The 25994-nt window shown below is 31.7% G+C and overlaps 1 protein-coding gene and 1 long non-coding RNA gene across 4 annotated transcripts in view; both read right to left on the bottom strand.

Annotated features, from left to right (window-relative positions):
* The window catches only part of LOC107173361 (uncharacterized), a 121257-nt gene that overhangs the window by 39671 nt on the left and 55592 nt on the right, over positions 1-25994 (bottom strand). The gene's annotated exons all lie outside the window — the stretch shown is intronic.
* LOC149056205 (uncharacterized) lies at positions 23761-25829 on the bottom strand. The gene is made up of 3 exons (XR_016191402.1): positions 25654-25829; positions 25328-25379; positions 23761-24260 (listed from the first exon to the last, which is right to left on the bottom strand). It is a non-coding gene; the product is annotated as an uncharacterized LOC149056205 (long non-coding RNA).

Here is a 25994-nt window from a genome sequence, read left to right on the forward strand (position 1 = left end):
TTATGATCGCAACGACGAGTGCTGCAAGAGCCGGGTATACGCATATAGCATACTAGATATTGAATTAATACGTGCGAACTGACGACGACGAGACTCTGAAATTGTGGTTTCGTGTCAAGGAAATCTGGTCGGCGGAAGACTATATGCGCAAACGTTGTATTTCAGTATATATATTTTGTATACATTATATATTATTTTACGATAATAATAATAATATTATATATTACACTCGCGTCGTCTTCGTCATAGATACGCACACACGCACACTGAAATCATCACACAGACACACTTTCTTTTTCTTCCTATAAAGGCGCACTCAGCGCGACTATATGCGACGACGCGATTCGATTCGCGTACCTATTATACGCATGGCACCGGATTTTCGCCGATCTCCCGAGTCGCCACCGGAAATGGGATAACATTTTATGTAAGGAGGGATGGATATAACGTATGTTAATTTTTACTTAAACCCCCAAGTCCCCTTTGTTCTCTTTTCCCTATCCACCAGCATGCGACTCCGCGATCTTCGAGTAAAATAACAATTGACGACCAATATATTACGCACCGTCACCGACCGCAATGGTGAAAAACTTTTTCCTCCGACTCGTGTGCGAGATGAGGGTTGAAGGAAAAATAATGAAATGTATTCACTGCCGCCGTATGTGGTATGTTTATATAATATATACTATTATATGGTCGTCGTTGAGGTGCTATTGGCCTTGAACGAGTTCTGTGATCTTTCGCACCGACACACGCGCACGCACCAGACGCTCTGGTTCGATTTTTCTCGTTGTACATTCGTTAGTAGTTTTGCGCGTCGCTATTCTATAAGCCAATACATACACACTCACACATACAATATATATATTATAACGTTTCGTTCTCTTCCTCGCCACACACACTGTCCGTGTACATTGTATGTCCTTACTGTGTCCGTAGGAGCTGCTGTTGTTGCTGCGGAGACAACAATACGCCGGACTCGGGAGTCGAACAATCGCGTCGCTGCCAAAGTGCACATAATAATATTATTGCATGCACCGCCTCTGTTACGCTTATAACATCCTATATGTACATTGTACGTATTACGTGGATATTAGCAGTCACCATTCGCAATAATAATATACCTATCCATTTTCTGATGGCGATAAAAATCGTGTTGTACATATATATATCAACGTCGTCAACGATGCAATATAGGTATAATTTGTATGGTGTAGATGTGCCTTTGGAAATGTTCCTTTTCACTGGTCCGTAGTTATAACTGCGTTGTCAACTCACCACACCTCCTTCGCTGAAATATTTTTTTTATATATATAGGTACTCAAGGACTTTCAGTTTTGATATAATATTTATTATAATATTATACATTATGCGGTGGGTGATCGCCGAATTTTCCTCTTATTCTGTGCGTTCCATACGGAAACATAGTGCGCTTATGATGCCCAGAAAGCCAACTCTGTTTGTGTGAGCTTCGCGCAAATTTTTTTCGAAAGAAATGCATCGATAATTAGGGTAACTCTTCGAAAAAATTAATACTCGTTCACCGTGAGGCCGGTGCAGCAAGGTATGATGCGTTTCTCATCCATCCGACCATCCTCCATACTATAATATTATATGACGTACCTACAGTGCATTTTCAAAGAAACACTATGCGTGTCGCAAAGAGTTTGCTGGAACGTCATACTCACAGCACACATTTTTCACTGTAGAAATCTGCATTTTAAGCTCTCAGTGTATTATCACACTCTGTCTGGTATATACATGCATATAAATAAACTACGAATATGAGCAACTCGAACTTACCTAGTGTACCAATTTATAAAACTTAAAAGTTCCACGAGTAGGATCATTGTTTTCAAATGATTTTTTCTCCTCATTTTTTTATAACATATAAATTTACACCGCAGCGCAGGCATTTGTGAGCCACTATAGTAGAAAATCCCTACAGGTATAGACCATATAGCCACGAATCCACGATGGTATACAAAGTGTAAAAATTATGAGTTACCTCCGACGTTATAACGGTATATTACAGACATTATAGCGTTTTAGGGATTACGGCGAACACTACATATTTTGTTAGTCGCATGATGTTGTTATGTCTTATATTGCAATATTGTTAGAGTAAAATCTTGACATCGAATGGTTTCAAATATTTACCATAAAAATTATATATTATGGTGTTAAATAATTATCGACGAGTGTATTATTATAACGACCTTATTCACGTTTGGTAGTATGTAAACAAATATATAATAAAAAACTGAACTGCACAAAAGTGAAATTGTTTTTTTTTTTATATATTATGGAAATCGTACGAAACCTCAAATTTTTATGACCGGCCTCTTAAAAACGATTTAAGCACTCGAATATTTAAAGATAAGATTGAAAGAACATTGCAGTTGTTTATTAACTAATATAGCATTTAACACGTGGGACTCAGATACAAAAAGGAAATACGTTTCGAGAAGTTAAATCTTGTAGAATAATATAATAATGAATAATATGTGGGTATACCTTTGAGTTAGTAAAAGGAAACGGGTAAACGTATAAGGTAAGGCGGCATACGCGTCTCATCCTTTCATTGCGCACGGCATTTGAAGTTGTTCTGTTATTGCACCCATATATATATATATATTATGTATGCCGTTGTCGTATGCATAAACATATACCTAACTCAACTATTACCTAAACCTTTACACTAGGAATAACCATAAAACGGTGTTGTTTGAGAGTGTAAACACGACGGACGTTGAAAAAAAGATTTACAACTACGCGCGAAAAGGGGGAAGGCATTTTCGTGCGGTATTGCATTGTTGTACCTTGATAATTCGAAACGGACACATAAGAGGGAATATCGTGTAGGTATACACATAATGGAACGCCCGTCCCATTGAGTGATGAAAAGGGGTCTACGATTTTTTTATTTCATTAATTTTCGGTATTTTCTGGTTTTTTTTTCTTTCTCCCACCGTTTATCAACATATTTTGTACAATGTGAAAACGACATACAGCTCATTGCAGTGGGCGCGGTAATAAATAATGACAACAGACGTAATCAATAAAGCAATTATTATATTATTTTGCCCCATATTATAGTATATTATTATTCATATTTTTCGCAACTACATCAACAAATCGACGTGCAATGTTCTATGTTCATTTTTAAACAATAATTATTCGGTGGAATATAATAAGTTATAGGTAATTTGATATTATATTGTATTTATAACGCGTATACATTTTTACCACAAATATTTTTTTTCTTTATATTTATTATATGGGTCACTGCAGTGCGCATTTCCTGACCGTGGAAAAAATACTCAAAAACAAACAGCGATTTCTCTCGTGTATTGCCAGTGCCCAGTAGTATCTACTTATATTTAATAATAAACACGAATTATACGATGGCGTCAATGGATCTGTATTGGTTTCTGTGTCGCAGGTACATTAAAACAAACAAACGAAAAAAAAAAAAACAGAGAGGAAAAACTATAGTATCATCGTATACTAAAAAAGTAGTTATCGTCTATACTAACCTAACCCAATGTTCAATTCATTATATATTATGTAATCATAATACGCTTAGACTTTTACAATTAAGTTTTTCAACATTTTAAATGATCCCATCATACACCACATTCGGCGATAATCTGCGTTAACACGTGAAATATGTCTGAGAGGTTTTTCGCAATCGTGCAAAGATATGCTATACATTTATATTTATTAATTTCTATTATCGCATATAGTATGAGTAATGAGTATTAATATAGTATACCTAATATCGTGTATATATACACCGTGATCGTGGTACTGTAACCTGAGTTTTAGACTATAAAATAACGAATTGTATAAAGAACCTGTAACAAACTTAATCGACATCTCATCCGTGCGTACAATAACATAATATATAATATTTACAGTTGGTCGAGTTTGATATATATATTTTTTTTTGTTCCGTCCACAAAGATTTGTTTTATTTCTTCTATGCGTAGATCGCAATTAACCAGCAATATTTTGTTCGTTTAACTGTTAGTAGTAAGTCACAACTCGTGGACCGTAGTAATAATAACAATAATAATAATAGTAGAAGTAATAGTAATAGTAAAAGTAGTATTAGTAGTAGTAGTAGTAGTAGTAGTAGTAGTAGTAATAGTAATAATAGTAGTTGTTGTAGTAATAGTAGTAGGTAGTACACAGAAGTCGACCTAATTACGGTCGACGATATTCTAATGATAATATATTATCATATATACATATATAATACATGAACGACAAGCTAATTCCCAGCGCCCCGAGAATGTGTACAGAGGTAACACACACACAAACACTATCGTTTGTGTTTAATATTATGATTATTATTATTATATAGTGAAAACGACTGTTGCGACCGGTACACCTTGACACGGGCGCGCGCCGGTTCGATCGGCAGGTATGGAGTGCGCGTACCGAACCTATATAAATGTATAATAGTTAGGAAACTACCTGGCCCGTGGAGGCCAGGAAGTCGCAGTGCGGATTATGACATCGATGAAATTGAAATGGGGAAAATAAAAATGTATACAAATATTTTTAAAAAACCGCGTGCGCTGTCGCAGCACACTCACCGGAAAAGGGAACGCGTTGCGCGCGCACTATTCTATAACATAAGTATATATACACCGAGTGATAAATAAAAACATTAAATTAGTATTATTTATTATTACGATATCCATTAACATGTGATTAGTTTACGGAAATTAATTAAAAATAATTTTTTACATTCATCCTTAGTAATACGGATTGCCAACTAAAGCGCTACACAGATATTATTGAAGTATACTATACAGTATATTATTTTTATTATTATTATCGTCGCAACTTACGTTGAAGCTTTTATGCGATTTACGCTAAAAACTCTGCATGATATGCAATTCATTGTATTCTACAGGTGCTACATTCCTCCTCTTTAATGTTATAATATTCTTCATGTTTGATGCTTATCCCACCCTACATGCTCACCCCATTTTTCCCATTAATAACGAATTGATTGTAATTAAAACTATTGGAGCTTTTTAGAATACTTTCAGGCCAAATTAAAAAAATTCTGATAATTTATGTTATTAAGGGAGTGTTCTGTGCCGATATAAACTTCTTTTCCTCAAGAGTTGCAACATGTTATGCCGTAAATTGAAATAGCATGACACCCCTTTAATGGTGTAAAAAATCTAAGTATTTTAAAATTTCATCTTTAAGTATAAATACTAAAAACACCCAAAGTTAGAATTTGATCAAATTATTTGAATAAATAGTTTATGGCGAGGAAGGGGGTTAAGAATTCTCGATGAATCATCCTTTATAAATATCTTACCAGTTACCGTTCGATAATTCCAATTTACCTATACATTATGCGATAATGCGTCATTGTAATTATTGTGTAAAGTTGTAATGCGATATTTTTTCCGGCTAGTCGTCGCAAATAAAATTGAAAATCAATTAATATAATTCAATTAGGAGAGATCATGTTCTGTTGCAAATGTCTCGTCGTTATTTGTGCAAACATAATATGTCACGTACGTATGTCAATGACAGCAGTATATATATGTAGTGTTCTTCGATTATATTCTTTTACGACTATTTATCGTCCGCAATATGATCGTGTTTGCCTACGGCTATATATGTACTGGACTGGACCATTGCAGTTCACGGTGTTCTGATTCAAACATTGAAACAACTATATTGAATCCCGACAGACAATATTTGTGGAAGGATATAATATCAAAAGAAATTATTGAAATTATTTTCACCAGTGATATTGTGATTAAAACTGTGTATATAATACATGTGTACCTAGTACCTACGCAAACAGACTGATATTAATACGCGTCACGATACACATCCGATATGATATTATAATATTTAACTAGATCCTATATATGTATAGTAGAAATCTACCTGTAATAACTAATCACGCAAAAATAAACAAACAATGATAATATTTCCGCTAACTCGATCTGAATAATAATTTCCGGTGCCAGCGGCGTCGCGCTTACGAAATTAATTAGTTGTTGGTTTATATTATTATCTATTATGTATTGTGTAATAACGCACGTGTAAGTGTGTAACACGTAAATAGGCGTCGTCGCCGAATCGAATAGGTACAATATGCCAGTATGTGCAGTGCCGGCCCTAGGGGGGAGTGGGCAAGAGGGCTCCGCACAAGCACGGGTCCTTACAGACCACAAATTACGTAATAAGTAAATATAATCTATTGTATACTAAGTAAATAATTAATAAATTAATATATATATATATAAATCTGCCGAAATGGGCCACGGGGCTCCGCAAAATTCTGCACCGGCCCCCGAAAACCATCATCGGGCTGGCACTGAGTATGTGTTATCATAATACTATAATATTGGTTTTTTAAAACACGTTCACCCGTGATTGTTAGCATACATCGTCAAAATTTGTGACGGATAATACGTTCAATTTTTTAATCTGTATAGGTACCTATACGGACGCGCCGTTATTATAATGAATGTCATCATACGATCGACGCCTATATTATCTTTGTGGCTGCCATCAGCTACAGAGTACAGTCTGCGCGCGCGATTCTCATAACCGGAGGGAAATAATTTCGTACACAAAACCGAACGTGATTTCGGTGAGTACTGAGTTGCCACCGTCGTCGTCGTTAAACTGCGCCAATCATGCTATGAAAACTCTGTACTACGTAATATATTATTAAATGTTGCGCAACTCGTTCTGTCGAAAATTTAAAAAAAATAAACACGACTTGGGATACAAAATGTGCGTGCAGTGCATTATGTGTTAGGTAAATCGAGAACAGCCGGCGCGCGTCTTCACGTCGACTGTCTGGCACGAAGGACGTCGGCATTAGCTAAATAGCGTAAACATATATTGTTTGGACGCAAAATTGAAAGTATAACGGATTCCTTAAATTATGAAATGAAAGCTACTGTCGAAATAGTCCGCTCGTACGAAGGCTATGTTCGCGCGGCTTGACCGGGTTTAAAAAAAATAATAGTATTTGTTCGACCTGCGGACCTTTTATCTTTTTTTTTTTTTACTGCGGTAATAATTCACTTCATCCTGATGTAACATAACTATTTTATTTTGTGGACCAATGGGAAATATACGAGCTGGGGTTATCACTCATTAATTATTAATTTTTATATATTATTTCAAATATTTCATAAAAATTATCAAAAGTCTCACGGATTTAAATAAAATCTTACGTTTATATATGACGTGTACTATGTGTAGCTATATATAATTAATATTCTTCTACTACTACTTTCTACTTTTCAATAACCAATTTATAGGTGAATAACGCTATATTATCACGTAATTAAATATTATGAACTGCTGCAGTTTTAAATCTAAGCTGTACATATTATATTTTTATCGTATCGTTATGAATTATTAAATAAGAACCGAATATATATGATAATGGTGCGCACTACCACCCGTCCTACCCACACGCTACAACCACCACTCGCCCATTGATTAATGCTGCATTTACTATGTGCACAGGTAATATAATATGCCCATCACAAAAATATCATAATCATAATAATGACATAATGACCACAGACATAAAACACGACGATACCGAATGTGTGTATAATATCTATGATTTGCCAACGTGCAGCAATATCACACGTAAAAGTGAATGTTATGTGTATATGCACGCTCTGCAGGTCTATAGTTATATACACGAGACTTGTATAGTTATAGGTAACGACTAACGATATAGCTGCAGTGTTTTAATCATTCCTCTATAGCGTCGAAGTCGACGATTAAGAAATCGAGAAAAAATCAAGTTTATCGCATATATGTTTCGTTTCGGGTGTGCCCTCATCTATAATAATATGTATAATATATTGTAATATATTATTGTATATTATCGTTGTATTAAGACGCGGAACGCTGTACATAATCTTATGACATAATATGTGAGTTGGTTTGGCTGGAATCATGTTTACGTTATCAAAAAATCATAGAATGTAAAATTATAATTTTTATTATGCGAATCGACCGTGACACATATTTTACTATATATTATGATGTGCAGTGTGTTAAGTATAAAAACCTCCGTCAATAACGTTTGTGCGTGTTAATATAAAAATATCGCGTGCCACGGTATGGTCGCCGTGCAATAAATTATTATTACCTATATAGTATATAACATAATATTTCCCCAAACTTCGCATGGTATAACGAGAGTTAGACGCGTAGTTTTGCCGGTTTTCTTGCGGAAGAGAGTGCTGTTCTCGTAGCTTCTGCGGGTGACTTATAAAATGAGTACAGGGTGGGAGGGTGTACCACCTACACAGAAACGTGTGATGCAAATAATATTCGCATTTTAAAATCCCATTTAAAGTCTCCATTTTCAAATTATAAATTAGGTACCTATATATTAAGCAATTCTATTGGACGATTGGTATTTTAGCAATGCTATAACGAAATATTTACACTCAAAAAAAAAAAAAAAAACGATCGAGAGATAAGTATAGATAATTGATTATAAATGGGTGGGAATGAAATTTAATGTATTATATATATATTCCTATACAGTGGAATAGCCTGAGGGGTGTTTTGGGTATTAAAACACCTCTCTTGGCTGTATAATTATGATGTAGAAAATATATACCTACTTCAGATTTCTATAAAATATGTTGTCATATATTATAGTTCTATAAGTTCAATATATAAAACTCTTATACAAGTTATTTATAAATTAAAATGAAGCCCCCTCCCCAAAAAATTCTGGCTACGCGCCTGCCCTGCTATTATTTAGTTCATGATTTATATATTCTACCTGTACGGCTGGTCTACACACGAATTTAGGATTAAAGACGTGAATGCATTCGACAAAGGTGTTACAGTTATCGGCATCTCGTGAAGCCCATCAAATTTTAAATTGTAACATTAATACATATATTAAGGTGTTGCGCCTACATTATAGAGTGGTGCAGTTCAAAACATTTACAGTACACCGGTCTGTGAGTAGAATGCGGCACGATAGAACATATGTACACCACACCGGAATCGCGGTGATCTTCCCACATCGCGCGTGTGTACAGAGTGATCAATTTCAACGCGGCCCGCAAATTTCGTATAAATGAATACACACGATGTCATATTAATACGATAATCCGCATAGATTGTAACTATTTGTGCGTACCTATATCAAATTATATTATACTTCTCTATCTGCACTGTTTCGAGTATATATAGGTACCAACCTATATATTATAATATAGTTGTATTATGCACGATTTAAACATATATATTATATATACATAACATAATGCAGGAGTCTGTGGTGGGCTACGCTCAAAAACCGCAGACGGGCACTGACTGAGTTTCGCGCCAACTAACGTGTTACTAAGAAAGCTCAGATTTAAACATATTTTATAAAACACTATTTGTACGACTACACCTTCTATAATCTATCAAGGTATAATGATTATAATATTTTTGTTTACTGCAGCAATAATATTCCACTTGTTCGTTGATCGTTTTTGCAGATTTCAGTACATCGTACCCATATATGTGTAAATAAATACATAGATATATTCACGCGCAATTATTATAATATATAAGTGTCGACGTTTATATTTTTTTGTCTGGTAGATTGTCACGGTGCAACGTACAGCGAGGTCACGAAGAAATCGTAAAGATGGAACGCTGTTGTCCGTAACGCGTACAAACAACGGAAAAACAACGAAAAAAAAACGAAACGAAACATAACAAAAACCGAAAACTAGGGCGAGCGATCGGAAGAAATCCGGTCATACATTTTCATCGTTTTCTCATGTGTAACTATATATATATAATTAATATATAATGTAATATACCATCATTGGCAAGCGTACCGGTGGCTGCACATGTACCAGACGCGATCTTAATTATTATATTAGCGTCTCACCCAGCCCTGCAGAATAATATATAAATTATTCGAAATAACTATTTTTAAGCACCAACAGGAACATTAATTACGACAAATAAATCCGATTTTATATAGAATACAAACCTGCAGTGAGAAACTGTAAAGGAATCCTTTGGTCGTGCATTTACTTACTATAATTTACGGTGCCTATGATACAATATTAATAACGATATTTTTCCGGGCACGAATCGCCCTGTATATACAACCGTTTGCCTGCTATTATAGAACGACGGAATATATTATGTTTGCGCGATTGTGTAACTGCGGTGTGCGTGTGCGTGCGCGTTTTAAAATACACCAGACGGCGTGCGAATATTCGTCCCGTTTGCGTATACGGCGCGGCGTTGTAAAAGTGAAAGTACCACGGTGATGGTGCAGTGCGTTCGGACGTGAGCTGCACAGTCGTGGTGTAGCTTTTTTTCGCTTCCATTTAAGTATGCCAAGGTTTATGGCATACAGACACACACACACACACACACGCGTGTATATGGTGTATATAAGTATATATAATAATAATCTACTATGCCACCACTGAGTTTGTAAACCGCGACGACGAATGTGACCCTATCCGGACATCTGAACGCGTGAGATTGAAATGCGTCACACGCGCGCACATTACAACTAATAATAATAATAATAACAACGAATAACAATATTATATACCCGTAGTATCTTCCTTATAATGAAATACAGGACGTACGGCGCTAATGAAAAAAAAAAAAACGGAACATAAAACGACAAAAACCGCACTCATTAACCCGTATATTATGTAGGTACGGCGGTAATGAGTGCAACAATATTGTTACAACGTATGAACGACACCGACGCAATAGGATTGCGACACGGTGTATAATATTATATTATAATAATAGAGTGTTAATTCGGTGCATCAACTACTTCGTGAGTAGAATTTGAAATAGAAATCGACGCATTTCAGTGGACCATGTTAACAGCATCTAATCAGGGTGGGGGAAATTTTGATTTTGGCTAATATATTTGTCTCTCCGATAATTCAACCGAATCGCAAATGTTTATCTTTTAAGTTTTTGAAATTTTGCGTTTTTCAGATTCATACCCTCTAGATTCAGAATAATAAGTATTAGTAATGTATGCATTACTTACCTAGTATTAAGTATATTCAGAATAAATTAACTACCTAAACGTGTCAAATAACCTATAGGTACACCTGGGCAATTAAAAATCTCAAATTTTAGGGGGTAGTTCATCTTAATCAACCACCCACAAAAACTTAATTTTTTTTTGAGAATCGTTTTAAAACAAACATATTACGAGTATACTATTTTTTTCCATGCAGCGGGGGCCACGCGTAAACAACTATCGTGTACACAAAATAATTCTACTATATATTATCGTAAACTAGGCGATATCTGATAGGAAACACGGGGAATTTTTATTTTTATTTTTTTAATTGAAAGAATATAAAATACATACTACGACGTATTTGAAATTTTTCCGTGATTAAGACGTATCAGTATTAATTGTTCTTAAATTTAAAAAAAAATTTAAATTCCTCGTATTTTCTAAGATATTGTCAGTGGGTTCACGATAAAAGTTCGTTCTTATTATAGGCTATAGCTGTTCAAATTTCCGCCTCAAATATTACTCGTCAAACTTATACATACACAATCACACACACCAACACATCCACAAATATATTTTAATTTTTTTATGTGCTAAAGTGTACGCGTTATTGTATATTATGTACGTCACCGAAACAAATAAAACTAAGACCACGCCGCCGTTGCAGCGGTCAATACCACGAAGCCCAGGTACACGACGACCGGACGGGTGGTGAATTTTCACGTACTGAAAGGAAAACGTCTCTAATGCACATATAATACATTGTACTTGTACATACGCTTACGACAATAGTAATAATAATAATATCAACGTGTAAGAACAAAATATTACAATAATAAAATATATTATATAATATGATTTGGTCGCTGCAGCATCAGTGAGTCGAGAACGACAATAGTTTACCGGGCTGCAAACAATACGGTTATTCAATACCCATTATATTCCATCATATTACAACAAGACTATAAAGTGTAGACGGTTATCTTTTCCTCCTTCGATGTGTACGTATTTGCAATATAAACAATTAATAAATTACATAGTTACAATTGTATACTGTGCAAAGTCGGAAAAACCCGAGCAAATCGCACATATGTTTAAAAGCAAATAAAATCGTTGGATATTTACGCATGGCGTAGATATTTACGCTTTCCCGCAAAACATTATTGACGTCGTTAAAGCATTTACTACTCTTAAATAAATTTAATTTGATTAAAAATCGTTTTGATACAGATTGTTGCGGTTAAACGAATCAAATTATTTGAAGTATTTTTGAAAACCTTATTAAAGAGTAAATATTGTGTAATTGATAAAAAAATTTTAAAAAATTAAAACAGCACGAACATATTTTAATGTTAAATATATAATATTCTATAACCACCTTTAATATATTTTGAACATAAAATTATATTATGATTATATTTTACCTAGGTACTTATACTTATTAGTAATTAGTGACAAGTGATATAAAATGTCTGTATCCTTATGGATACTTAACATAAAAATATATTCTACCGTTATAGTAGTGGTTTCATTAAATTATAATACGGTAAATTCTTAAAACATTTAAAAGTCTGCAGTTGTGTTTAGATACTCGATTATTATATACTAAACTAATACATATTAATAGCCGCGATTTCATGTGTGCATACAATTTACTAGAATAATAAACTATAGGTGTTTTGATCTGTCGGGAGTTGTATGTAACAACGTATTATTCTGGCACATATGCGCTCATCGTAAAAATGGCATGTGTGAGCAAAATAATTATAACACACAATGCGATTACTATAAACTATTATAACAATATATATATATATATATATATATATATATATATATAATATTATTATATACAATATTGTTATAATCCACAGTATTTTGGTGTTAATATTATATTGTAATAATATAATATAAACACCAAAATTCTTACTCAAACACAGCGGATGACACCACATCGTATTTCTGTTTCTTATTATTGAAACAAATGAAAAGTAATAAATATATTAATTATTCAACTCAATTTTGACGAGGAGATTGACGAAGTGTGGTGTTAGTAATTTGGAGCAATAGTAAAATACATTAACAAAAAATATACCTCTCATTCTCAAATCAATTCAATATGAAATTTTAAATGTGTTTTGCGATTGGATGCTCTGATAAAGCGTGACAACTGATAACATAATAATATAATAATACAATAAAAGGCAATGTTATGAAATTTTCTATCTGATACGTGGAATTTTTTCATATATTTTGGATACTTTATGGTTAGCTTAGCTCACATTGCAGTTGCAGTTAAATGCTTCTAAAATAAAGCCATGGGACCGGCGCATTTAACGTGCGCAAGTTACCTATTATGCACTGCGCATAAGTGGTTGGTTGGCACCTAATATATTCAATATTGTTTATGGGTGTGAGAGAAATATGTAATATTACAACCTCCGATCGTTCAGACCTCATTCGATTTTCTTATATAAACGAACAGCAGAATGTAGAACAATATGATTTAATACTATACAATAATATAAGACAACTGCAAAATACGAGTATATATATATATATATATATATATATATAATAAAATAAATTCTTTAACAATGCTTAAAATCATTTACGTAAGAAAAAAATATATTTTACTAGGGAATAATATAATATGAAATTTAAAAATAATACAACATATTCGATGTATAAGGAGTTAGACAGTTATAGAGTATATCAGTACTCAGGAGTATATTAAATATGACAATATTGCTCATTGGCAATATCATTGTAATTTGTGATACATCCTGCATGTAGATAACACGATATTAAATAACATTAGATATTAATGGTATTATAATACCAGTTACCACTGTATAAATAACGTACATATTATATACACGATTTTTAAACTTAAATCTCAGGTGGTCTAAATACAGTATATGTACACATATTACTGTAATATACTATTAACACTTAACAATATTGGATTCGAGTTCCAGCCCGACGTCATATAATATTACATTTTGAATTCCAATCTTAATATGCACGCGTATTCGCAAGATACAAATTTAAAATACCTATATTATTATTATTTTTTAAGGCTCCAACTGCATGGTTTTAAGCCAGTTTTTACTGAAGCGGTATGGTTGATGTGAAATACGTGTGTTTGAGGCAAAGATTTATCACTAAAAATCTAAGTGGTCACCCATCAAGGAAGTAACCTCAGCCAATGCGAACATGTTATAGTGATTGTGTTCAACCACTGTGCTGCCACATCAGAACTCAATATCTATATTATATTAATTATGAATCATCACAGTTTTTATAAAAGTTAAAACATTACTTTAAACATTTTTATACGTACATCATTATATCAAGATATCAAAATAAAAATGTTTTTGCAGCGATCTGTCTGACGATTGAATGGTTAAACAAATGTCCCTTAATATAGGATTTCTCGATAAAAAACATATTACCTATATCTTAAAATTTTTCACAAATGTGATAATTAATACATTTTTAATTCTGTTATATTTGAGTAGTGTCTACGAGAATGTTATATTATAATATACGTAACGACGTACGACGATGATACGGTGAAGAGTAGTGTATATTATAGAAGACTTGCGAAAATAGTATAGTAATCCACGGGCGCCACCGTCGACGCCGTCCGAGCCGGGCACGTGCTTCTGCTACATGACCGCAAAGGGATGATCGTGAAATGGGTCAAAGCTTTCAGGCGTAGGGTACGCTGTAAGCCGATCGAGCTCACGATTTATAATTTATACGCGTTTTTGTGTGGGTGTATGTGTGTGTGTAATAACGCGCACAGACAAACGACCGGCGTGGCGCCCGGCAATTATATCGACGACATTCCCCCCCGCGAGATTCAAGGTCGTCGGTCGCCGGTTGCCGTAGTCATACCCCTTTCCGTAGTTCTAAGTGTTCGTTCTAGTGTTACCATGGTAATAGACGCGTGTATATGTGTATGTAAGTTTGATATACGTGGATGTGCACGTGTGTGTGTGCGCGCACGAGGCATCGCTCTCTCCAACCCCTAGGAGCCAACCCTTTTATATCCATTTACGCTTTCGCTCACGTCAAGGATTCTTCAACCGGGAAGGGGGTGGAGGTGTAGCTGTGTAGCAATGCGTATTTTATGAGGTTTTATGCGCTAAACACTCTCCATTGCCCGAAATACAGGATGATATATTTTTTTGTGGACACGCCCTGTACAATATAATTATGTAATTTAGGTATTTGGCACCGTTAATTAATATTTTCGTATCAATAGTTCTCTCAATAGGTTCTGCCGATTTTATTTTATATTACCCATTTTTGTATACATGATGAGACTTAATAATTACTTTTACAAAAAAAGTAAGTTATTTTTTATTTTATTGCTGTTTTTATAATCGTATATAGGTACTTAAGTAATATAAAATATAAAATATCACCGTAAAATAATTATATCATTATACTATTGTTTGATGGTTGAGTGAGTCAATTTATTAAAGAAATAAGTTAATAGAGAATAGCTATAATGTAATCGATTTAAAGGGAATTGGAAAATTTTAATTTTAATTCGAAGTCCGATTGGTAAAGATCGTGTATCGATGATAATTTTCGATTATTATATTTGTTATTCAGTTAATAATGATTATCTCTGTGCGAAAATATATTGTGGTGTCGGGGTGGTGGAGTTATTGCGTTGAATTTAAATACGTGTAATAACAAAAAGGTATTTATATATTATACATACACCATTGTTACTATTATGAAAATATGCGTTTTAAATCAAGTTACAGCACAACTTTTAATTAATTTTAGTTAGTTGTTATTTGGTATTGCATCGTAATTAAAATATAACTTGTATAAACACAGGGTTCTCAGAATAATAGTTTTAGATTCTGAGCAGAGCGATGAATGTATTGGTTTTACAATGATTTTATGTGTTTTTTTTGTGTCTGTCATCACGTTTTGGGGCAGAAAAAGTGCTTCAAATTTCGACTTCAGTACTTCGTTCGATCAGAAAGTGAATCTAATTGATACTTTAGTGGGTAAAAAGTAAAATATTTCCAATATTTTTCTTAATAATTTGGATAAACACACTAAAAATTAAGGGAAAAACGGGAATTTTTAAGCATAATCAATTTTCAACTTATTCAATTTTGGGTTTTGATGTAACTTTAAAACAAATGAATATATATATATATATATATATACATGAAAATTTCACCGAATGTTTATATAAGTATATTCTATCAGAATCACCATGAAACTTTTAAAAATTTTGACTTAAGTTAAACTATTTATAGGTAGGCGTTTGCAATTTTCGATCATTATTTGTTTTTTAAAACTTATTATCGATAAAATGTATTTGTTGGGTAGAAAAGCTTGAAAATTAATACAAGGCAAAAAAAAAAAATGCCCACCGGAAAGTCAAATATTTTAATACGTATAAGTAGTAATAATCTATAATATAATATCCTAGACAGATAAACCGTCTCCACTCACAATCGTTTTTCGTATACAATGATATAATATCATTGGATTCAAATTTAATTCCATCCATTATAGAGTAACCCACTTGTAACCTACTGTACAGCAGAGCGATATCCACTTTCCCGCTTTTTTTAAAAAAAAAATATTAAAATATTCCACTTCATTTTAGTTACAAGATAAATTTTTATTGTTACACCTATGTATTTATGTTAAAGGGTAAGTTTTTAAATTGTTTTATATCAAATAATTTTTTAATACCAAAAGTTCCCAAGACTGTTTTGCGTAAAGATAGAAGTTCACAATAATACTCTAATATCGTTATATACGGCTATTTAACTTCTTTAAATTTGTACAGCAGCTAAAATATAATATATTGATATTTGACGTGATATCTAACCTATTATGGATCGTATAAACATATAGTATTTAAACATCATAAAAAATCAATAATCTTAAAACAAAATTAATTTATGAAGTTTAATTTTTGTCCAATTTACAAAGTACACGGAAATATGTTGATAGAAGATCTTAATTTAGATCTAATACATATATGTTATACAAATGAGTATAATTTTTGAATTTGTTTGTCGTATACGTATGATGTACCTATATTTGCAATGTAGTCTATATAGTATATGGTCTATGTGTTATTTATGTCATGCGAATCATTTATTGTAAAATTTACTACGGTATTATATCGCAGAATATCACGTATTATAATTATAATATTTTTATGGTAGCCTCGTTTGTGGTATATATAATGTTAAAATGTTAGTAGGTAGGTAGGTATATGAAATTACTCTATATAAACGTATATATATATATATCACAGATAAAAAAAGAATCAAATTGTGTTTAACATAAAGAACGAGAATAAAAACAAACACAATCATTTTTTTTTAGTTTCCAAATATAAAACATCATATTATTATGTAAATAGAGTCAATTTTTAAGGTTAAAAAAATAAAAATTAAATTAATGCCAATTTGAGCAATAATAAATTATAAATTTTGTATTTGAAAAAACAATCATCTATTAAGAACATAAACTTCATCTAGGAAATGGTTTCGATAATGTATGTAATATGTTTATTGTTTACAACGTTTATTTGTTTAAAAAAAAAAACCTTATAATTATATACACGTGTGTTTCATGTATGTCTAGTATTCAGATTTGTCATTCTAAACGATATATAAACGTCATCGAAGTATAGTATATGCGAACATTAAGTTTAATGTATTATTTTTAGTATCAAATCAACAAAGAAACGCTTAGTTTTATCGAAATATTTAAACAGTATTATCGTCTGCATAACTACTGTACATCATAAATATATTTTTGTGCCCAAGTTAATAAAACATTTTATGAACAACGTCAATTGATATATTGCAATTTTTTTATTTACGTGAAACAATTACACCACATTCACTACCACACGTAAGTTGTAAATTATGTTAAGTCATCATGCATTTTTTTTTTATAAACATGAGTGCACACTGGACAGTGGACATGTCATTATTATTATAACGTGAAATTCTAAATATCAGCCCCCAACACCTCCCTCACATAATGAAACCAAGTCTTATCATATAATATTTACAAACGCATAAATATTACAGAGTAAGTAAATTTTAATCATAAAATGTATAAAATTATGAAAGAGCTAAAATGAAAAGAAAATATACTCGACTTATTCACAAAATTGTTCTTGGAAATATTTCATTGTAAATATATTTCATACAATACACAACACACAACATTCACGATGTATCATACTATCATGGAAAACTTCACAAATGACTGTATAAAATACTTATTTTTAACGTCTATATATAATAGCCCAATAACGTTAAAAATATGCATCACGTTTAATATATGCATAAACAATACAAGTATGGTGTAGGTACCTATCATATAATAGATACGTATATGTATAGTTGATTTATAAATTATTAATACACATTTTATTAAACCTGAAATGTTTAATGAAAACATTAACTGAGTTTGAAATTTATATTGCATAGGTAAGTTATACATAATACATATTAAACTATTAAATAACAGTTAAGTAATAAAACAATGCAGAACAATTTCAAATTAAATGTAAAGTAAAACATTAAGCAAAATGATCGTGTCTAATTTCTATTATTTGAAATCTGAAAATATATTAAATGCATACAAGTATATAACATTTCATTCAGATGAACAATTAAACAATAATGATTATTAACTGTGTTGTATATTAATAGTGGTTATCAAGATTAATGTTAGCCATCATAGTAGTGGTAAAGAAATAAATAGTGATTAATGAATGGAAATTGTAAATAGATATAATAATGAATGGTAAGAGATATAACACTTCACATCATTGTATTCATAGGTTGCTATATAGGCTCGTGAAAAATAATCGATTGAAAATTTCCGTGCTACGTATAGTACGCATTCGTCATGAATTTCGTTGCAAGAGTATAATCATAGACATAAAAATAATTAATTATTTTATAAGACAAAGTATTCGGTAGCCTTATACTTAATTTACGTATAAAATAAATGTTTCTCAGAGATACATTATACATATATATTATTTTATCTCCAGCATATGGCTGAAATATTATTAGTTAATAGTTTATTACCTAAGTAGCTATCGTTTTAAAATTATTTATTCTTTTATTATTGCCATTTACCATACTAAATCAATATTTTATGCGTTTAATGAATAATTTACAGAAACGTAGACACGTTGTACGTATCAATTTTATAAATCCGCTGTCACTGGCAGTCAGCTGATAAATCCATCACACAACGTGATATTTAAATGTATATTAGGAAAATCATCAGGATTTAGTACAATTCTCATATCATAGTATGCTCAACAAGTGTTCATAAAATGTTCTGGATAACTATGTATATAGATAGATATTGATATAATTCCTGGGTGGGTTGGGCGTTTCACTCTTAAGTTTTCATGAAAAATGATTTGACAGAAAAACGTTTTGCAATTATTAAGTAAAATTCCAATGTGGACATAACATTAATAAATATATCATTAATATATGTTTGAATATTGATCGAGATGATGATAATAGTACAAAAGTACAATTTATTATTTTTATACAGGATCGATTCATGCAATGGAAAACCATTTTATTTTATTTGAAGCTGCATGATATAAATGTATTATAATAAACATACAGGATATAACAGCTAGCCCACAAGACAAAATGTAGGACTTTTTGGTATAGTGGCGTCTATTATAGGTATTACCTATGTGTAGGTAAGTCGTAAGTATACGATACGATTATAGATACCAACAATCTTTGTTTTGATTTGTGAAATTTGAAAAAATAGGACAAAAAAAGAAAAAGAAAAGAATGGTATTGACATTAGTGAAATTTCATCCTGCAGGGCTGTTGCTATAGCGGTGCTCGGAACTGTCGTCATGGCGATGGAAAACCGGCGCGGCACAGACTCAATCGAAAAATCCCAAACTACCCGAAGGCGAGGTGATTGCACTCAGGTCCAATATATAACTACGATAATGATATAATGACGTACGCGCCAAGGCCTTGACCCTGAGCGTGCGCTTTCGCTTGCAAAGTAGAAATTGATCAAAAGCTTTTCTGCGCGGAAACTTGCAACTCGTGGTATACGCGTAAGTAGTTATTTACCGAAAACTGTAAAAACAACTGACTTTAAATTTATCTTTGTTTAAAAATACTGCTCTTTAGGGGTGTCGAGCTGACTTATTATTATAAAACAAGAAATATAATCAATTAAAAGTTAAGTTACTTGACAGTTATACAACAGGCTACAGGCCTTACGAAAAAACAAAACAATATTCATCGATTAAAAACGACTTTACAGGAAAAACGATTATGCCTCATAGGGCAGAACTCCTTTCGCCCAAAAATGACCTTCCTCTTTTTGCCCACGTCCTCTTCTCGACCAAAAATGAAAAAATAGTATCTTCTTTTCACCTACAAATAATTGTATTCTTTCTACCCACGGTTTCACGTTTTACATTTTGGAAACCACTGTCTCAAAATTAATAATTCTGTATATAATTTTGCATCACACGTTCTTGTTACAAATCTCTAACGGGTAGAGTTGTCTTTTTTATTAGTGGATCCTAAATTGTACTAAAAAAATTATATAAAAGGACCATACGACCACCTCTTTTACTTTCTAAAAATTCCATTTTTATAAAATGTAGACACTATAATCACGAGAAAAATTACAATCACACTATTCGGCACAAAAGTGAACGACATACTAAAATTAAAGCTGTTACGAGTGTTACGTATCGATATCAAATTCGTTAAATTATATTATATATAATAATATATCAATTATATTTGCAATCTAGATATTGTTATCGGCCTGGCCGGTCTAGTGCACCGAAGGATTTTTGATGTAAAACATGAAAACGCGGGCGAAAAGAGAAAACTATTTTTTCATTTTTGGTCGAAAAGAGGACGTGGGCAAAAAGAAGAAGGTCTTTTTTGGGCGAAAGGAGTACCGCTCACCTCATGAAAATCTTGATCATTTTCTACTTTGATTTATGAGTTGATAATGTGATACTAAATTATTTTTATGATCATAAGTTAGTTTGAGTCATATGATATAGATATTAAGTATCACTTTTTAATTTCTAGTTCATCCACTTCCATATTTAGGCTATAAAAATGATTTGTGTATTATAAATTGCATAAATTTAAAACGCCAATTCGTGTTATAATACATAGATACGTGAGAAAAACAAATTTGAGTGAAACCTTAAAAAATAGCAATCAGCGAATTATAACTACGTATATTTATTTAACCTGTATGGCGACTTATCAACTGAAAATCGTAAAAATTTCAGTAACTTTATGTATCATAGTCAATTAGGATGATTTTTCAGAAAATCGGCGGAAATTGTTGGTTTAATCACCGGTCGGAAAACCTGCACGCAGCTGAGCACCTTTATATATCCGAGGAGGGTAATGACCTAGGCGCGAACGTATGTGACGGGGACGATGACGAAGAGAGGAAGAGAAGAGGTCTGAGTGCATGATCCGGTTGTGCTCGCGTGAGGGGCGGCGGAGGCGGTCGTTATGTGGCCGACGACGAAGACGACGTGACAATAAAAACCACACACAATAACATATAATAGATAGAAATACATAGTTATAAGAATGGGAGATATGCGAGTGATGGTGTGGTATTGAGAAAGAGGGAGAAATAGAGAAAGAGAGAAATATAATCAAATTTAAAATAAGAACTATTTCGAACCTCGAACGGGCCACGCGATAATAAGGAGGCGATTACATATATATAAGCTGCAATAAGTCTGCAAGGAGTAAACTGGAGTCATTCTGTGCATTTTTCGGGTGACCGGGGGCTACGTAATTGAAAAACATAGACTTCGACAACGGATAGTGTCGGTGGCTTAACCATCCATATACATATAGATATATATATACATATAGGTGTGTGTATGAAGAATGTATATATTGTAAAATTTGGCCAATATCGTCACCACTTTGGCTTGTTAGCTGTTAAAGGTGTATGTGTGTGGGTGGACTGGCTGTCTGCAGGAAGTAGCAGAGAAATTATGATGTTAGAGATTTTTGGTTTTTTAGGGAATATTTTTCAAATCGATTTTATATATAATATGATTTATATACTATAATAGCATTTTTGTGTTACTAACAAACTCGAATGCAGGTAAGCATTGTTATTTTGTACACACAATATATGTTGCAGACTTTTGGTAACGATTAAAAGGGTTTTCGTCATAGGGACGGTGATTTAATCAAATTTCTTACTAAATATCTATGGGGAAAAGTCGGAAATTTACAATGGGTTTAGGTGCAAGAACTTTTACCATTTACCAATAATACTATTTGTTGGCTGTCTATACAATGTAATATTATTATCTTTCGATTGACCAATTGCAAGCAAACTCACGGTCAGAATCGCGTTTGATGACAGTCGTTAGTGCGCCAGTGCGGTAAGAGAACCGATGAACTATTCAGAAAGTCGAAAAATGTAAAAATAAAAAATATTTTAAAACCAATTTATAATTGTTTAATATAAATTATAATACAAGTTATGTGGTTTGGTGTGGCGCAGTTGTACGCTCAATCTACAGAAACGCACTGAGCGTAAATACCGGTTGCAGTTGCTAGCTCCCGGATGGGTGACCACCCGGGATTTTAGCAACATATCCTTGCCACATATACATAAACACGTGTTACAACCCTACCAACTTAAAAACCTACGAAAAAAATATATAAAAATAACCCCTACCGGCCCTACCTTACCACTCTACATCCAATGGCCTATGTTACCATGGGTTCCCCCCAATAAAAAAAAAAAAAGAAGAAGTTATTTTTGATTTGTATACACCCAGAATTTAAAACGAAATCCCCACTAATACTATATACTATATAGGTATATATTTTGTTGTTGTTGGTGATGTGAATTTATATAGAGGGATCTCCATTCGTTTTATAAGTATTGCGCATACGACCCGAAATAGTGATAAATTGCGATGTTTAATCATAGTATATAAAATAAACTTTACAATGCTATATAGTTATTACTTATTATATTCATCATGGGCACACGACCGGTTTTTGAAGCGCATCGGCGTTTCCCAAAAACTAAAAAAACCGGCGATTTTATAATTTTTTGTGATTTAATTTTGTGAAAAGTTTTTTAAAACAATTGATGTATTATAAAACATGTAGATAATAAATGAGACAATAGATAATAAATATGCATGAATTTATTAAAATATCATACAACATTTTTTCATTGAATAAAAATAAGGAAAAAAATAAATAGGTATTTATAATTTATACATTTAGGTATCTTATGAGGAAATATTTATTTTTTATTTTTTAGATCATATCGTATGAGGTATGATATTTTTATGTATTTCATAATCGTTAATATACTTTATTTATGTTTATAATATTATATAAATAGACATTTTATCATACAATAATTGGACCCAAAAGTTTTTCACCAAATTTTCAGGACGCGATTTCTCACTTAGTAAATGCATACCACCTAAATATTACAATATTTTAATTTTCTTTACGTATTACGTAAGTAACGTATTAAAAAAGTGTAACTACTTTGTTACATATTAAAATATATTACATATATAATATTGTTTGTCAGATTTCTAATAAAAAATATTTTGTATATCTGCTCTATATGCGTTTATTAAAAACACATAAACTTGCCTAAATCTAAACATCCGGAGAGCGATTATTGTATATGCTGTATATTACTTTAGGTTTCAAACGGTGAACAACAAAAATTATAAAAAATTTGTGCGTGTGTCTGTGTATAAATCAACAAAAAATCATGTTTATAAACACGGTTATTTTACTTTTTTTTCTAAAAGCTGACAAATAAATCATCGAAAATGTTTTCACTAATTTAATTGTTAATGATATATTTGGTCTTTAATTACAGCAAAAGAAAAAAATTTGAACAGTACACATTTATTAATTTATACATTAATAATAATTACTATAGGTCACTCAAAGATGTCCCATGGACATCTTATGCGCAAAGAAGAACTTGTAATGTGCCTAACCTGCGGAGAACCTCTCACAGTCAAGCATCTCCTTATCCACTGCCGTATCCATATAGATACCAGAAAAAATTTAATATTTCCGGACGACCTCTTTGAAGCCCTCAGCCCTACCTATGACAACATCAACAAAATAATTACATTTTTAAAACAAATTGATATGTATAATCTAATTTAAGAGCCTATTGTATAACCATATTTTACTATGTACTAAATACTAATTTTGTTACAAGCTAATAACCTTGGCAGTTGAAGCTGTACCATGAATAAAAAAAATAATTGCTACAAAAAATGATAACGATATTTGTTTATCAATTTCACCAGAATCATAGCATACAATATTGTTACTTAAGTTTTTATGATAAAACAATACATTATAGACCTAATATAGATTATCGGACTATCAAATAATGACCAAAAATTAAAGAACATTATTTCAAAAATAACAGTTATACCAGCTACGGCCTTACACATTTTTTAGAATTCCCATACAGCGTGTTCATTAATACTTGTGTTAAAGAACCTTATAGATATTTATTACAAGTAATTTTTTTGAAATATGCACAAAAAGTATTAGAAACAAATAACAATGCCGTAATAGCATTTTTATCATAATCTACATGACGTATATTATATAATGAAAATATATAACGATATTATTGACCATTTCGTACATTAGTTGAATATCAAATTAAATATAGAATTTAAAAAAAATATACAATATAAAAAATAACCATGTATCCGCAGTTTTTAATGACCAAAATTAAGTATACAATAAGTAATAAAATAATTTATAAAGAAAATTATAATATGCATTATTTTGCCATTAAAAATGTATGCATGTGTTGACCGATTGTAAAAACAACCTATATAAATATATACTTTGTGTAGGTCTACTAAATACACTGTTCAAATATTTACTGAAGATAAAATAACTGAAAAGTAATAATATTCCGTTGGGTTCTTTAATAACGTGTATTTCATCCGAAAAAGTAATGAATATTATACACCAATGAGTATTTTAATATATTTAGAACTGATAAAATAAAATGAAATAAACGATCCCTTAATATAATGTGAAGATAAATATAATGGTTTACCTAGCCATTTTTCCTACACGTGTTTATCGCCTGTGCAATTGATGTTAACAGTATAATAATAGTTTTTGTACAGATTCTTACCAATTATTAGGTCTGTGTAGATACAAGAGGTTTCATAATGAAATTTTCTTACCTGAAACAAAAATATGTATTATAAATATTACGTACAAATGATAACATCTAAATTATTAAAATATTATTTATTTATTCAAAGTAGTAAAAAACGCAGATAAGTATGTTTTAAAAACAAGGAAGTTAGTATCGGCTTATAATTTATTATCTCTAAGTAGGTAGCTAATATAGTTATTACTTATTAGTTATACAGGAAATAATTTGTCTAATTAATATTTATACAACGTCGACAATAATAATTGAATATATCATTATACCAACATAATTGTACGTACCAACAACCAAGTACACAAATGATGACTACTTAAATATTATAACCTACAATGTTACAGTATTATTTCCGTATAACACTTTTACATTTAAATTTTTAATTATAACACATTATACATGATTAATTGAACTATGAAAATTTTGAATTTCAAAATAAATTGTCGAGAATTCGAGATATCTGTTAAAAATCATCCGAGTTAATTAATCGACTATTTTTTATCATTGTGTAAACAATCGAAATGCAAAAATTTAACTTAAGTCTTAAATGCATGTGTATACCTAATAATAAAATGAGGATATATATGTATTATCTTGTCAAGTAATACTAAAACAGTCGGCCATGTAC

The sequence above is a fragment of the Diuraphis noxia genome, unplaced genomic scaffold (genome assembly GCF_037042655.1).
Source record: "Diuraphis noxia isolate RWA-SAM2 unplaced genomic scaffold, SU_Dnox_SAM2 contig0004, whole genome shotgun sequence".
NCBI classification, from domain to species: domain Eukaryota; kingdom Metazoa; phylum Arthropoda; class Insecta; order Hemiptera; family Aphididae; genus Diuraphis; species Diuraphis noxia.